We start from the raw sequence: 16292 nt of genomic DNA, 5'->3' as shown, positions 1-16292 counted from the left end.
CAATAAATTAAAGGAATTAAAACCACAATTCCTTTAATTCACAAATATATTTTTGGCACCAAAACACACATTAAAATTATCATAAATTAACAATACAAAATTAAAGAGTAATTTTATTAAATCACTAACACATTAAACATATTTTCCAAATAATCAATTAACACAAAATATATAATTAATCACCCAAAATAATTTTGAAGGTGGGTCACTCACCTCGCGCACACATATCAATCAAGATCCTCCACAAGATTAAATCCACTACCCACACATGCACCTAAAATATCAATGTCACATAAAATCAAATATATTAATATTTTAATCGGGTAATTCACAAACGGGTACCCGGGAGAACGAACACAAACGACAATCAAAATTTACAAATGATATACCGAATTGAAGCTTGCGAAGCGAGGATTACGGATCTGGTCTTACTTTCAGGAGATTGGACCCGTGGTGGCCGGAATCTCGCCAGAAAGCTCTCGGATTTTAGACCCTCGATTCTCACAATCTATTAAGAATTGGGGAAATTGGACATCGGATTTGGGTTCAAGGGGTTAAAATTAGTGGGAGAAGATGGGCGGTGCAACTGGGAGCTCGTCGGAAATTGGTTTTCCGACGAGCCATCGTGGTCACCGGAAATCGTCATTGCTGGAGGCGTGTCCGGTGGCCATTGACCGTGATTTTTGGAGGAAAAGTAGATCGGGGGATGGGTAAATGGATGGGACCAATGGTGAGGCAAATGGATGCCGTAAAAAAAAGTCTCGATCCGGGCGCATCGGCGGTCGGTTGGCCGTCATTTTTGATTGGCCGGTTAGTTTTCAGGTGGGTGTCAAGGTGGGGTGGTGTGTGTAGGTGGGAAATGACCAGGCGGCGGTCAACGGTGGTGGCCAGTGGTGGTGGTCTCTCCTCTCTCTCTCTCTCCTCCCCTTTTTCTCTCTGTTCCCCCCCAACACATGTGTTTTGGCCAAAATAAAAGCCACCCGTGGGTGATATTGTTCACTCACGGGATTGGTTGAAAACACGACATGTGGCACACACTGTTCACTCAAGTAAAAATATCATGGTATTTAGAAAATTTTGCAGGTCCGTAACTTTTAAGCCACATGTCCAAATCAGGCGTACCGCTAGTCTATGAACTTGTATCGATAAGTACTTCACAACTATACATGTCAGGACCCGTCCAAAATTCCTTCCCCGGAACCCTAGACAGGCCTGATCCCAGGGAAACCCTACTGGACCCTCCAACGGAAAATCCGACAGAGCCTCCCCTAAGGGATTTACTTACCATAAATTACCTGCACTGAAAACACACTTCTAAAAACATCCCCTTATTCCTCCCACAAACTGCAAATTGTTCCACAAATTTCAGCACTTCTCAAAAGCAACAACAGTCCAGTGCATAAATAAAATAGAAGTATCCCAATAGTATACAGAGCTTTAAGAAGTGCTAAACAACAGAAATACAACAAGGCTGAAAAGAAATAATACACTGAAATGAAAGAGTACAAAGATACTTCTCGAAACACAACAGCAGCGGAAAACTTGGTTCGCTCCGGAAGAACGTCTACCACCACTTGCACCTAAGGGAACGGAATTTAAGAGTGTGAGATGCTAATCATCTCCGTGAGTAACCCGAACTACTGAACACCTTTTGTGATAATAAAAATAATAGTAATAGCAATTAAGGAATAAAACAAATACCAACAATTAATAAATAAATAATAATAACTGTTGGAAAATAATAATTTCCCTCAAAACTCTCACCAAACGCTCCGTTTGAAATGTTCCCTTTTTAAAATCTTTTCGTAAAACCCAATGTACATACCTCCCAAAAACCAAGGGATTAAACCATTTGGTAAACAATAATTAAATAAATACATACCCCAAATATATAATTAAAAATGTAATAAATTATAGTAAATCATTTTGAACACCTTTGGGGTTTAAAACATTATTCGCAATTTACACCGACGCACCACACCATATACCGGTGATGCCGTCCGATACCCAGCATCCCGAACACCGACTGGCGGGGGGGTTAAAGAGAGAAACCTGCAACGGTCACTTCGGCGTCCCGACAGTACCGACTGCTAAAAACCATCACCCGGCCAAGGAGGGGGGCGGCTGTGCGCAACAATAACCTTGCCTGCCCACGGTCCAATGGCAACTCACGGGTAAAGTAATAACCGTGCGCTAAACCACATAATAACCGCGCACTACCATGTGTCCATACACCATACACCAGAACACCAATACTGTATGAGTGCGTCTAAAAATAAACATTAACAACCAACCGTACCGTTTTTCCAAAAACCACCGTGGGAAGTATACCAAATTTTCACAAAACACCATCCCACATATTTTTATTCAACAACCCGGTACGAAACATTGATAACCAACAACCCACAATTTCTCGAAATACGAAATGCAACCATAAAAAAAAATACCACGGGCATAATTTATAAAATTTAAACAAATATTTTCATAAAATATTTAACCCAATTATGCCCGAAAAATTAATACTCAAAACCATATACAAATACTACCGAAACATACTATGCTCATGTATAATAAATAAATTAGACCACAATAAAATCATAATTAAATCACACCACATGAGCATAATTTAAATACCAATTTAAATACCAATTAAATATAATTAATTGCCCAAAATAATTTTTGAAGGTGGGTCACTCACCTGGAGCACGCAAATCAACTAAGATCCTCCTCGGGATCAACTCCACTACTCGCGCGTGCACCTAAACAACCACAGTACACCAACCAAAAATATTAATATTTTATTCGGATAATTCCCAAATGGGTACCTGGGGAGCGAACACCAAGCGATATCTAAAGGGTTACGAGTTATATACCGAATCGAAGCTCGCGTGATGAGGATCACGGATTCGGTCTTACTTTCCGGTGATCGGACCCCAACGAGGTCGGAATCTCGCCGGAAAGCTTTTCGAGTTTCGGCTCCGCAATTCTCCCAAACCATCGCGAATTGGCGGAAACGGAAGCTGGATTCGGGTTCAGGAGGTCGAACACAGCGGACTGGAGCTGGCCGAAAAACTGGGTACTCGCCGGAACAGTACTTTCCGGCGAGCCGCCGCGGTCACCAGCAACCGTCGCCGGCGGCGGCGCGTGCGGTGGCCGTTGGTCTTGAAATTTTGCAGACTTGTAGATCGTGAGGAGAGAAACCCAACGGGACCGGCGGTGAGCAAAACGGAGGCCGGACGACGGAGAAATCACCGTTTGAAGATTTCCGGCCTCTCGCCGAAAAACGCTCCGATCCCGGCGCGTCGGTGGTCCGATGGCCGTGATTTTTGGTGGGTCGGCCGGACTTGAGGAGAGGATCAAGGGTGTATGGTGCGTGTGGCTGGAAAACGGCCGGAAGTGGGTCGATTTACGGTGGCCGGCGGTGGAGGGGAAAAACTCGCCGCCGATCTTCGGACGTCCGATCCGGGCGCGTCCGGCGGCCGTTCGCCGTGAAATTTGGAGGTTTTGCCAGAAATGGGGAGGGGAAACTTTCTGCCGGTGCGTGTACTGTAGATCGGCCGGAACAGTGGGAAAATTCCGGTGGCCGGTGGATCCTCTCTCTCTCTTTCTCTCTCTTCCCCGGGAATTTTATCAAATAAAAACCCCTGTGTGACACTGTTCATGCCACGTGGACCAATCAGAAGCTGACACGTGGTGTTTCAATGTTTACCGACTCAAAAACATTAAAATATTACGGTATCCGGTAAACTTCAAACGTCCATAACTTTTTAACCGGATGTTCGTTTTGAGCGTGCCGCTAGTCTGTGAACTCGTATCGACGAGCACTTCACAACCATGCATGAGTCAAAGCTCATTTCCCCATAAACAAAAAGTCAACTCCGGCACCCCTTGGACAATTTGGACCGCAACTTGTTTCGTCCATAACTTTCAAACCGTAGCTCCGTTTTCGACGTGCTACCAGTCTACGAACTCGTGGCATCGTGCACTTCGCCACGGTACCCTGTTCAACTCGAAATTCTCACCGAGTCAAAAAGTCAACTTTTGACCCTCTTCGGTCAATGGTCAACCTCGGTCAATGTGCACGGATTCCGGTGCGATTTGGGACGGGGTGTTACAATACATGAGTCAAAGCTCAACTTTACACGAACAAAAAGTCAATTTCGACACCCTTTGGACAGTTTGGACCTTAACTTGTCTTGCTCGTAACTTTCAAACGATAGCTCCGTTTTTGATGTGCTACTAGTCTACGAACTCGGGACGATACATACTTTGAAATGGTGCTTCGGTCAACTCAAAATTCCATCCATAACAAAATTCAAAATTTTGACCATCTCGATCAACAGTCAACCTTGGTCAACGTGTAAAAATTTCGACGTACTTTGGGACTGGATGTTACACAATCCCTTGAGGATGAGCACACTGCAACGATACCAAAGCAAAGCCAGAAAATTGATAAGCTTATGTGGGACAACAAATGTTAAACCTTTAAGTTGCCAACTTACTTGAAATGGAAATGTTTGAATGGCAAATATGTGGGGTTTGTGCTCCTTCATCCCATAAAGAAGTGAGACACCAGACGTGAAGCCCACCTCTTTGTGAATGAAGGGAGTACACATCTCAGAAATACTTGAAAATGTTTTCACTATGCAAAACTCACTGATCAGGGACGCAATTAGATGCGTTACATGCAATAAACAGAGGCGCATTTCACAAAGCTGCCAAACATTGTGTTGCTAAAAAACTTATACCAACAACGACACAGAAATAAAAGTCGTCTAATGTGGACGAAACAGCAACGTAGTACAAAAACAAGTTGCTAAATGTATAGAGACTTGCGACGCTAAACATAGAGGAATCCGTGACTCTAACTGTCTACGTTGCTAATTTTTACGCCTATACTACGTTGCTGTTTTATGTAAATTCATACGTCGCTAATATGGAAGAAACAACGACTCTACATTTTATGCGTCGCTAATTGTTAGAATTTTTAGCGACTTATTATAATTCATTGCTGTTTTATGTAAACATATACATCGCTAAATTGCAGAATTTTTAGCGACTTGTGTAGTTATACGTCGCCGTTTACTTACAACTATGTGTCGCTAATTTCATATATGTTTAACCTTTAGCGACTTGTTGTTTTGCGTCACTATATATTTAAATAAAAGCATCACTAAAAACAGGGATGCAAGTCTAGAGTGTCGCTAAAGGTTGAAAATGGCGACCATGTTGTTATTATGAGTCGCTACGAGTCTTTTTAGCGTCAATTTTCTTCTTGTACGTCGCCGGGGTTTTTTTTAATTGTTAAAATTTATTAAAAAATAAAAAATACAAAAAAAATTAAAATTGGCTTCATTCAAAATAATTAGAATACAAAAATTGAAAGTAAACATTTTCATAACAAAATAATTATCAAATAAATTAAATAGTATCTTATGAAATATTTTTACAATTCGGCAAACTATTGTATATGCAAAAGCAAAAGCAATATTAACTAAATATCCATGAATTGCATATTCATTGAGATGGAAGTTGCTATCCCCTTGCTGACGATATTACACACCCTCACACTACATATGAAAAAATTAATAAATTTATAAACACTTATGCAAAATAAATATATATTAATTATTAAAAAGTAATTTAGTAGATGAAAATTTAAAGAATATTATCGTTGTTCTTATGAAAGCGAATAAAAAAATTAATTAAATGGATAATAATAAATGTCATAAATATTACTTAAAGCATATAATCTAATAAATCTACGTACTACTTTTGTTTAGAAGGTATTTTTTATCCATATCCCCTCATATTCGTTACAAACAAAGCCACTCTCATATTCATCCTCGTTATCATTTTCATCGACACTTGGTGTAACACCTCGTCCCAAAGTACAACAGAAATTTTCCAACTTTGACCGAGGTTGACCGTTGATCGTTGACCAAGGGGTCAAAAGTTGATTTCTTGACTCGGATGGAATTCTAGGTTGACTGAGGTACCGTTACGAAGTACACATTGGCACGAGTTCGTAGACTAATAGCACGTTGAAAACGGAGCTACGGTTTGAAAGATATGAGCAAAACAAGATTAGGGTCCAAACTGTCCAAGGGGTGCCAGAGTTGACTTTTTATTCATGCAAAGTTGAGCTTTGACTTATGCATGGTTGTGAAGCACTCGTCGATATGAGTTCATAGACTAGCGGCACGCTTAAATTGGACATCTGGTGAAAAAGTTATGGGCATGCAAAGTTTTTCAAATACAATATTATTTTAAATAAGTGAACAGTGTGTGCCACATGTTGCAATTTCAGCCAATCCAGTGAGTGAACAGTGTCACCCACGGGTGGCTTTTATTTTGGCAAAACGCATGAGCCGACCGGGAGAGGAGAGAGAAAGATAGGAGGAGAGAGAGAGAGAGAGAGCTAGAGAGAGAAACCAACAGGCCAACCGCCGTTCACCCACTTTCGGCCATCGGAATAGTACATGCGCCACCCCACCTTGAAGCCCACCTAAAAACAGCCCAGCCAGCCAAAAATCACGGCCAACCGACAGCCGACGCGCTCGGATCGAGGCTTTTTCCGGCCGCGGTGCCGATACCTTCAGGCCACCGTTTGCCTCACCGCCAGTTCCATTGAGTTACCCATCACCAGATCTACCTTTCCACCAAAAATCACGGCCAATGGCCACCGGACGCGCTGGTGGCGGATTCCGGTGACCATGGCGGCTCGCCGGGAAATTGACTTTCTGGCGAGTTTCCGGCTGTACCGCCCCTCCTTTCCCACTAATTTCGACCCTCTATATCCAGATCCGGTGTCCCCTTTTCTCAATTCTCAACGGATTGAGAGAATCGAGGACTTGAAATCCATGAGCTTTCCGGCGAGATTCCGGCCACCACGGGTCCGATCTCCGGGAGGAGCACGTGTACGTCGTGAAATTGATCCCATGGAGGATCTTGGATTAATTGCGTGCTCGAGGTGAGTGACCCACCTTCAAAATTATTTTGAGATGTTAAAATATATATATTTTGTGTTAATTGGTTATTTGAAAATATGTTTGATGTGTTGAATATTTAGTAAATTTATATTTGGAATTTTGGATGCCAAAATTCAATGGGATTAAATACTTGGGCATTATAAAATATTTTGGTTCTAAGGAATTTGAGATTTTGGTAAATTTTATCAAATTTTATTTTTTAAATATTTCATAATTAAATATTTGATAAATATGTTTTATGTATCTGATATTAAGAGGATTCCCATATAAATTGTATTGCTAATTTATATTGTTTTTAATATATGTTTTGGTGTCAAAGGAATATATTTGTAAAATTAAAGAAATTGTGATTTGATTTATTTTAATTATTGCTATGGTTATTATTTTTAAAAATTGTTTTGGGGTATAATATAATATATATGTGCTCGAATAATTTGGCTTATATACCATTTGATTGAATGTTGGGATTATGCATATAAAAATATTTGCCTTATTAAATATGAGTTGTCATTTTACATAAGGTTTGACAATATATTAAATGGTTTTATATTCTAATGGGTTCATAAGTGAACTTGGAGTAGTTAAATATTTTGGTATTTAAATTGGGATTTTAAATTAGTTCGTAAATGATTTACTTGAGAAGCAGATGGAAAATTTTATGATTTTAAACACGTTCAAATATTTTAAGAATTTTATGGGTTCAAAAATTGATTTATGGTGAATATATTTCACTGTGGTATTTCTGATTTTCGTATGAAATGACGATTTGAAAATTTTGAAATATTTAACCAAGCTGTTGAACTTGACAATTAAATTATGATTATGATACAGTAGGATACTGTATCGGTTATTTTTAATTGATGTACCATATAGTTCCAGAGTTTGGTTCAGTATTATATTACAGCGTACTGGGTTTACCACGATGCCGTGAGGTTGGTTTCATCCAACGGTTATCTATTATTACCACGGACTGTGAGATCGGGTTCATCCGACGGTTTTATTATTATTACCACGGTGCCGTGAGGTTAGTTTCATCCAACGGTTATCTATTATTACCACGGACTGTTAGGTTGGGTTCATCTGACGGTTTTATTATTATTACCACGGTGCCGTGAGGTTGGTATCATCGAACGATTTATTATTGCCACGGACCGTGAGGTTGGGTACGTCCCGACGGTTATATATTATTTCCACGACACCGTTCATATATTGAGGGTCGTGAGATGGGTGTATCCCACGGTTTACAGATTGGTACATCGTATGGTACATTGTATATGTTTGTATATATATTGTTGAGTTACAAATATTTGGGGTGATTCCTGCATTTTAATATTTATTTGGTGGAACTGTATTTATTATAGTCTATGCTCAAATGTTTACATCTTGATTTGAGACATTTCATAATATTACAATGATCGATCATTCATATTTTTGAGCACCAGTTTTTATGATATTAATTGGGGTACAAGTTTGGGTTTTGGTGAAATGATTTTTAAAAAGGGGAACTTTTCCAACGGAGTGAATGGTGAGGGTTTTGAGAGAAAATATTATTTTCAATTAATTATTATTCATTTATTTATTCTTAATTAATCAAGTGTACTATAATTATTATTACGGTTATAATTGTACAGTAGATAAGGTCACTCACTGAGATGATTAGCATCTCATATTTCTGAATTCCGTTCCCCTAGATACCAGGTTTAGGAGATGTTGATCGTCCGGGGCGAGCCCAACGTCTCAGTTCTTTGCCGAAAGTCTAAGAAACATTTCTTCCCTTTTTCCTCTTCATCTTGTATTGCTTCCTTATTTGACATTGAATCAATTTCATATTTATTTGTATAATACTCTGTATACTGTATTGGACATTTAGTTATTAATTATGCACTGATTTACTGTTATTCATTTGGAGTGATGCAATTTGTGGAATTAAATTGTAGTAATGTGGGAGGAATAAGGGGATGTATATAGAAGTGTGTTTTCAGTGTAGGAAATTTGTGGTAAGTCCAACCCTTAGGGGAGGTTCTGCCGGATTTTCCATTGGAAGGTCCGGTAGGGTTTCCCTGGGATTAAGGCTTGTCTACGGTTCCGGTGAGGAATTTTGGACGGGTCCTGACACTTGACAACTGTATGACAAATGGATTGTGAGCCATTGTAGTATTGCCAAGAACATATTCTTCAACTAATTCTTTTTCAACAAAAGTACGATGTTATGGTGAAGTTAAAACAACAGACCATCTCGAATCAAAAAAATGTCAAGCAATATCATAAACAAAATACCTATAACAGCAAGATTAAGAAAACCTAACGAAACTAACCTGCGGTTAATATGAAAAAAAAATTAAAAAAAAAACCCAACCCACCACATGCCACCACCAACAACAAAGAAAAAAGAAACTCACCTACACGATGGAGATGAAGAAAGAAGAAACCCAACTAACAACGAGGGCACATAGAGAAACCCAGCTTTTCGATGGCAACGTAGGCAAATGAAAAATAAAACCCGAAATATCCCACTCTTCAAGTTCCTCTTAGATTGCTTCCAAATCTAACATCTATTAGATAGTATACTTGATGTAGTTTTAGAAAAGAAAAGGGATTCAAAAAGCCAGCGTACAAATTTTAAAACGCGCTAAAAATTTTCAGAAAAATGGCAAAAAAGGTGACCCTTTTGAAAACGAGTGTCACTAAAAGTCCACATTTAGAGACGCTTTATGAAATGTGTCAATTAAACATCGCTAAACGTAGAGAAAACAAGCGACGCAATTATTTCTAATAATGTTGCTTGTGTAATAGCCCAGACCACCCGCATGCGATATTATTCTCTTTGGGGCTAAGGAATCCTCTTACAACCCAGCCCTCAAGGTTTTAAAAGGCCTCGCACGAGTTAGGGGTCCCACCCACTCAACAACTCGAGATATTGTCCTTTTTGGCTTGGCTCATCACAATCTCAAGGTTTTACGTTCCCATATGGGAAGGCCTCACAAGGGAAATGTATCCCCACTCTCTTATAAGGCATGCTTCGTTATCCTTTTCAACCGATGTGGGATCTCACAATCCACTCCCCTTAGGGCCCAGCGTCCTCGCTGTCACACCTATCCGGGTATTGGTTCTGATACCAACTGTAACAGTCTAGACCACCCACATGCGATATTGTCCTCTTTGGGCCTGAAAAATCTTTTTACAAACCAACCCTCAAGGTTTTAAAAGGTCTTGCACGAGTTAGGGGTTCTACCCACTCAACAACTTGGGATATTGTCCTCTTTGGTTTCCACAACCTCATGGTTTTATGTTCTCACATGGGAAGGCCTTGCAAGGGAAATGTATCCACACCCTCTTATAAGGCATGCTTATTGTCGGCTTTGGAAGCTAGGTGGTAAGTGTTAGGACCCGTCTAAAATTCCTCACCGGAACCTTAGACAAGCTTGATCCCAGGGAAACACTACCGAACCTTCCAACGGAAAATCCGGCAGCATCTCCCCTAAGGGTAGGACTTCCCACAAAATTATCTGCATATAAAACACACTTCAATAAACACCACCTTATTCCTCCCACTTTACTACAATTTGTTTCCACAAATTTACAGCACTCTAAAATAATAACAGGAAATTAATGCAGTATTTAATAAAATGTGTCCAATACAGTATACAGAGTATTATACAAATAAATATGAAATTAATACAATGTCAGATAAAGAAGCAATATAAGATGGAGAGGAAAGAGGGAGGAAGTGCTTCTTGGACTTTCGGCAATGAACTGAAACGTCGGGCTCGTCCCGAACGATCAACGTCTCCCAATCCTTGTACCTAGGGGAACGAAATTTAAAAATATGAGATGCTAATAATCTCAGTGAGTGATCCTATCTACTGTACAATTATAATAGTAACGATAATTATATCACGTTTGGTTAAATAAGAATAAATAAGTAAATAAATAATAATTAATTAAAAATAATATTTTCTCTCAAAACTCTCACGATTCACTCAGTTGGAAAAGTTCTCATTTTTAAAACGTTTTACAAAACCCGCTATTTATATGCCTCGAAAAACAAGGAAAACAATTAGTCAATAATTTTCCAATAAAACATGAAAATTCAAGGATCCAAAATTTATAACGAACAAATAGAAATAAACAATAACTTATAACAATTACTAAATAATTAATGCATGTCATAACAATTAATACTGAAATATTAATAAAACTCACATTAAAATAATTCATGAAATAATTAAATAATAAAAATAAATCAATTTATTGAATAATTAAGCAAAGGAAAAATTAAATCAAATTAAAACCTCCATTTGAAATAAATAATAAAAACAACATTAAATATATTCTTAATTTAAATACAATTTCAAAATATTTATTTTGAAATCCATGTTCTGAAAACCATTTGATGCACCCACTATATGCCAGTGGCGCCAACGGTATCCAGCGTCCTAAGGTACCGCCAGACAGGAGGTTAAAGAGAGAAATCGGCATACGGTCGCGTGGCGTCCCACCGCGCCGCTGTTAATAGGCGTTCCGGCCATGGAGAGGCGGCCTACTCTCATCCGATGGCAACCACAGGACAACTTCATAATCACCTGTGCGCTACTCACACCTACCTGCGCACTCATCACATCCACCTGCGAGCTAATTATATCCATGTATAAAGAATACCAGTATGTGTATGGTGCATCTAAGAATCATAAAATCAATATATTTATTTTCAAATCTCAAAATCTCATACATACCACGGGGTTTATTCCATCCAATTAAACCTGTAAATTTTCCACAATTCCTTTAAAAATCATCGTCATAAATCCATCGCACAATTTCCATCAATTTCAAATCCATCAACTTTCAAATGCATCAATTTCCCAATCCACAATATTCAAATGCGTAAGCATAATTTTTAAAATAATATCCTTAAATCCTTAAAATTCAAGATAGGCATAATTTCATTAAAATCCCATAAAATTTCCAAAATTCATAAATCCATATAAATGCATTTTTATTAACCAAATTAAACTCACTCATAAATTCCACAATAAATCAATTAATATTAAAATCACAATTCCTTTAAATATCAAATTTCCATAAAATCTAAATTTCCATAATTTGTCAAAAATCATATATGATTTAATGCACATATACATATACACATTTCAAATTGTCCAAATATTAGCATCAAAATTTAATTTGCAATTTATCACATAATTAATATAATATAAACATCCAAATATTAAAATATAATGAAATATAATTAATTTGACACCTGAAATTAATTTTTGAAGGTGAGTCACTCACCTCGAGCACGCAGTTAACCCCAGATCCTCTATGGGATCAATTCCACAATGCACACGTGCTCCTAGAATAATAATATTACACAAATCAAATAAATTAATATTTTATTCGGATAAATAATATCCGGTACCCAGGGGGTTTAACACAAACGTCCAAAATTCACAAATAAGGTGCCTATGGAAAGCTAAGGAGATGAGGATCACATTACTGACCTTCATTGGACCTCATTTGATCGGCAAGGATGGGCAGAATGGACGGGAAGTTTCGGCCGAACTTCAACTTGTCGTATCTCTCAAATGATAGGGAATTGAGCTGAATGGACCTCAAAATCGAACTCAGGAGGTCCAAAATAGGTGGAAAGGAGTATCAATTTGGTCAGGTGGTGGCCGAATCGCCGATGGAGCCAATCTTGCTGTCGCCGGCAACGAAGCCCGATCCGGCTGCATCTGGCGATGGTTGGCCACAATTTTCCGGCTGCTGGTCGGAATCTTCGCCCTCTTCCTCCCCATCAGGTGCGTGTGGCTTCATATGGTTGAAAAAAAAGAAAAATGGGGTGGAGCCGAGAGGGAGAAGGAAGGAAGGAAGAAGGAAGAAGGAAGAAGAAGAAGAAGAAGAAGAAAAGAAAAGAAAAAGAAAAAGAAAAAGAAAGCCATTTTTCGTCCCACGTAAGGAAAAAAGAATTTTTTTTAATAATAATAAAATAATAAAAATAATAAAAATAATAAATAATATTAAGATAATATAGTATTTAATATTGTTGACATGTGGCATCTCCTCATTGTGACACATGGCACCCTTTATTAAGTCACACGTGGCACACTGTTCACATATTTAAAAAATAATATTAAAATAATACTGTATTTGAAAAACTCTACAGATCCATAACTTCAAACCACATGTCCAAATCGGACGTACCATTAGTCTATAAACTCGTATCGATGAGTACTTCACAACCATGTATGAGTCAAAACTCAACTTTTGCACGAACAAAAAGTCAACTGCGGCACCCCTTGGACAGTTTGGACCTCAACTTGTTTTGCTCATAACTTTCAAACCGTAGCTCCGTTTTTGACGTGCTACTAGTCTATGAACTCGTGCTAATGTGTAATTTTTAACGGTACCTCAGTCAATGTGAAATTCCATCAGGAGTAAAAAGTCAACATTTGACCCCTTCTCTGTCAACGACAATCAAACCTGGTCAACCTTGGTCAATTTTTAGAAATTTCCGATGTACTTTGGGACGGGGTGTTACAGTGAGTCCAATCTTACCCTTTATGGTTTTGCTTCCTCATAGGAAGGCCTCACTAACCTAGCTTCCAAAGCAGACAATATCTATTGTGAGATCCCACATCGGTTGGAAAGAGGAACGAAGCATGTCTTATAAGAGGGTATGGATATCTTTCCCTTGTAAGGCCTTCACATGTGGGAACGTAAAACCTTGAGGTTGTGATAAGCCAAGCCAAAGAGGACAATATCCCGAGTTGTTGAGTGAGTGGGACCCTTAACTTATGCGAGGCCTTTTAAAACCTTGAGGGCTGGGTTGTAAGAGAATTCCGCAGGTCCAAAGAGGATAATATTGCATGCGGTGTGCCAGCGAGGACGCTGGGCCCCAAAAGGGGTGGATTGTGAGATCTTACATCGGTTGGAAAGGGGAACGAAGCATGCCTTATAAAAGGGTATGGATACCTTTCCTTTGCGAGGTCTTCCCATGTGGGAATGTAAAACCTTGAGGTTGTGGTGAGCCAAGCCAAAGAGGACAATATCCTGAGTTGTTAAGTGGGTGGGAACCCTAACTCATGTGAGGCCTTTTAAAGCTTTGAGGGCTGGGTTGTAAGAGGATTCCCCAGGCCCAAAAAGGACAATATCGCATGCGGATGGTCTGGGCCGTTACAGTTGGTAACATAACTGGTTGCCCGGGCCAGTGGGACTAGCAGGTGAAGGGGTGGGACCTCTAACCCGTGAGAGGCCTTTTAAAACCTTGTGGGCAGGGCCCAAAGTGGACAATATCTTATGCGGGTGGTCTGTGCTGTTACAGCCTGTCCCCCCTTTGTTTTTTATTTTTGTTATTTAATTATTTTTTTCTTTGGTCATCTACAAATAACTACTAAAAATAATTCTAAAAAATGTGAAGCAAAAATACTAAGATAGTTGTTTAATTTTTCTGTTTTTCAAATATAGCTTAGTTATTCTTAAAATTTGCAAGTCTTTTAAACTTTTTATTTTTTTTTAAATGAGGGAACAAGTGACGCATTAACCCCCCGATTGTGTTGTCTATTTCCTTTTATGATTATTTTTATTATTGTTCTCTACTTATTTTGTTTCTCAAACACAGTTTATTTTCTGTTTAAATTTTTGAGTTTTTAAATTGTAGTTTTATTTTTTTCAAAAAAAGGAACAAATTAAAAAAAAAAAAGAAAAAGGAACAAGCAACGCAATTTCCTTTGCCTGAGTCACTTGTTCCATTTTTCCTTTTATTTTTTTATTTCATTATTTTTTTTCTTTTTTCATCGGCAAATAAATACTAAAAATAATTATAAAAAATGTGAAGCAAATATCTGTTATTTTGTTACTTCATTATTCACATATATGTGTATACACAAAACACAAATATCTTAAGACCTAAGATAGGGTATACCGAATATAGAATTCTAATACAACAATGACTTATTGATCAATTTCTCTAAATAAGTATGTTAAACGAGCTATACTTTCAATCAGGTGTTTGTGTTTCAATGATAGTTTATCTGCTTTTACAAGATGCATTCCTACAAATATGTAAGTCTTTAAATTGTATTTTGGTTTTTTTTAAAAAAAGAGAAAAAAAAAAGGAACAGGCGACGCAATTTTCCCTGATTGCGTCGCCTATTGCATTCAGTGATTATTTTTGTCGTCATTCTCTAATTATTTTATTTCTCAAGCACACTTTATTTTCTGTTTAAACTTACAAGTATATAAATTGTATTTTTTACTAAAAAAAGGGAACAAATTAAAATAAAAAAATTTGAATAGGCGACGCAATTCTGCCTAATTACGTCGCCGGTTTCTTTTTATATTTATATTTATTGTTGTTCTCTTCTTATTTTGTTTCTCAAGAAAAGTTTATTTTCTCTTTAAATTTGCAAGTATGTAAATTGTATTTTTGTTTTCTAAAACAAAGGGGAACAAATAAAAAAAAAAAATTGGAATAGGCAATGCATACATAAAATATTGCGTTGCCTGTTCCCGTCTTTTAATAAAAAAAAAATACTATTTAAAATACATGAAAATTTAATAAGAAAATAATCTGTACTTGAAAAACAAAAAAATTCAACAAAAATAATTAACATATTTAATTAATATTTTATTATATTTGATTCATATTTTTATTAACTCTCTATTAAAATTTTCAAAATAATTAAATTTATCACAATTTTATTTCCTATCTATAAAATTATTATATGAGGCAACTGGTGAGGCAATCCAGGGGAATTACATCGCCAAAATCCATTTTTTTTCTTTAATTTGTTCCCTTTTTTGCTATAAAAAAAATACAATTTGAAAACTTATAAATTTAAACAGAAAATAAACTGTACTTGAGAAACAAAATAATTAGAGAATAACAATAAACATAATTATAAAAGGCAATAGGGGACGCAATCAAGGGAATTGCGTCGCCTGTTCCAATATTTTTTTTTAATTTGTTCCCCTTTTTTTAAAAAATAAAAATACAAATTAAAGACTTTAAAATTTAAACAGAAAATAAAGCATACTTGAGAAACAAAATAATTAGAGAACAACATTAAAAATAATCATAAAAGACAACAGGCGACGTAATTCGGGGTAATTACATCGCTTGTTCCAATTTTTTTTTTAATTTGTTTTCTTCTTTTAAAAAAACCAAAAATACAATATAAGAAATTTGCAAGTTTAAACAGAAAATAAACTATACTTGAAAAAAATTATTTAAAGAAAAAAAAAAGGCGATGCTAAAAGAAGTTATTGTGTCGCCTGTTCCTTAAAACAAAGAACAGACAA

Source organism: Ziziphus jujuba, chromosome 7 (assembly GCF_031755915.1).
Source record: "Ziziphus jujuba cultivar Dongzao chromosome 7, ASM3175591v1".
NCBI lineage: Eukaryota > Viridiplantae > Streptophyta > Magnoliopsida > Rosales > Rhamnaceae > Ziziphus > Ziziphus jujuba.
The sequence above is the reverse complement of the archived record's forward strand: the minus strand, read 5'-3'. Positions refer to the sequence as shown.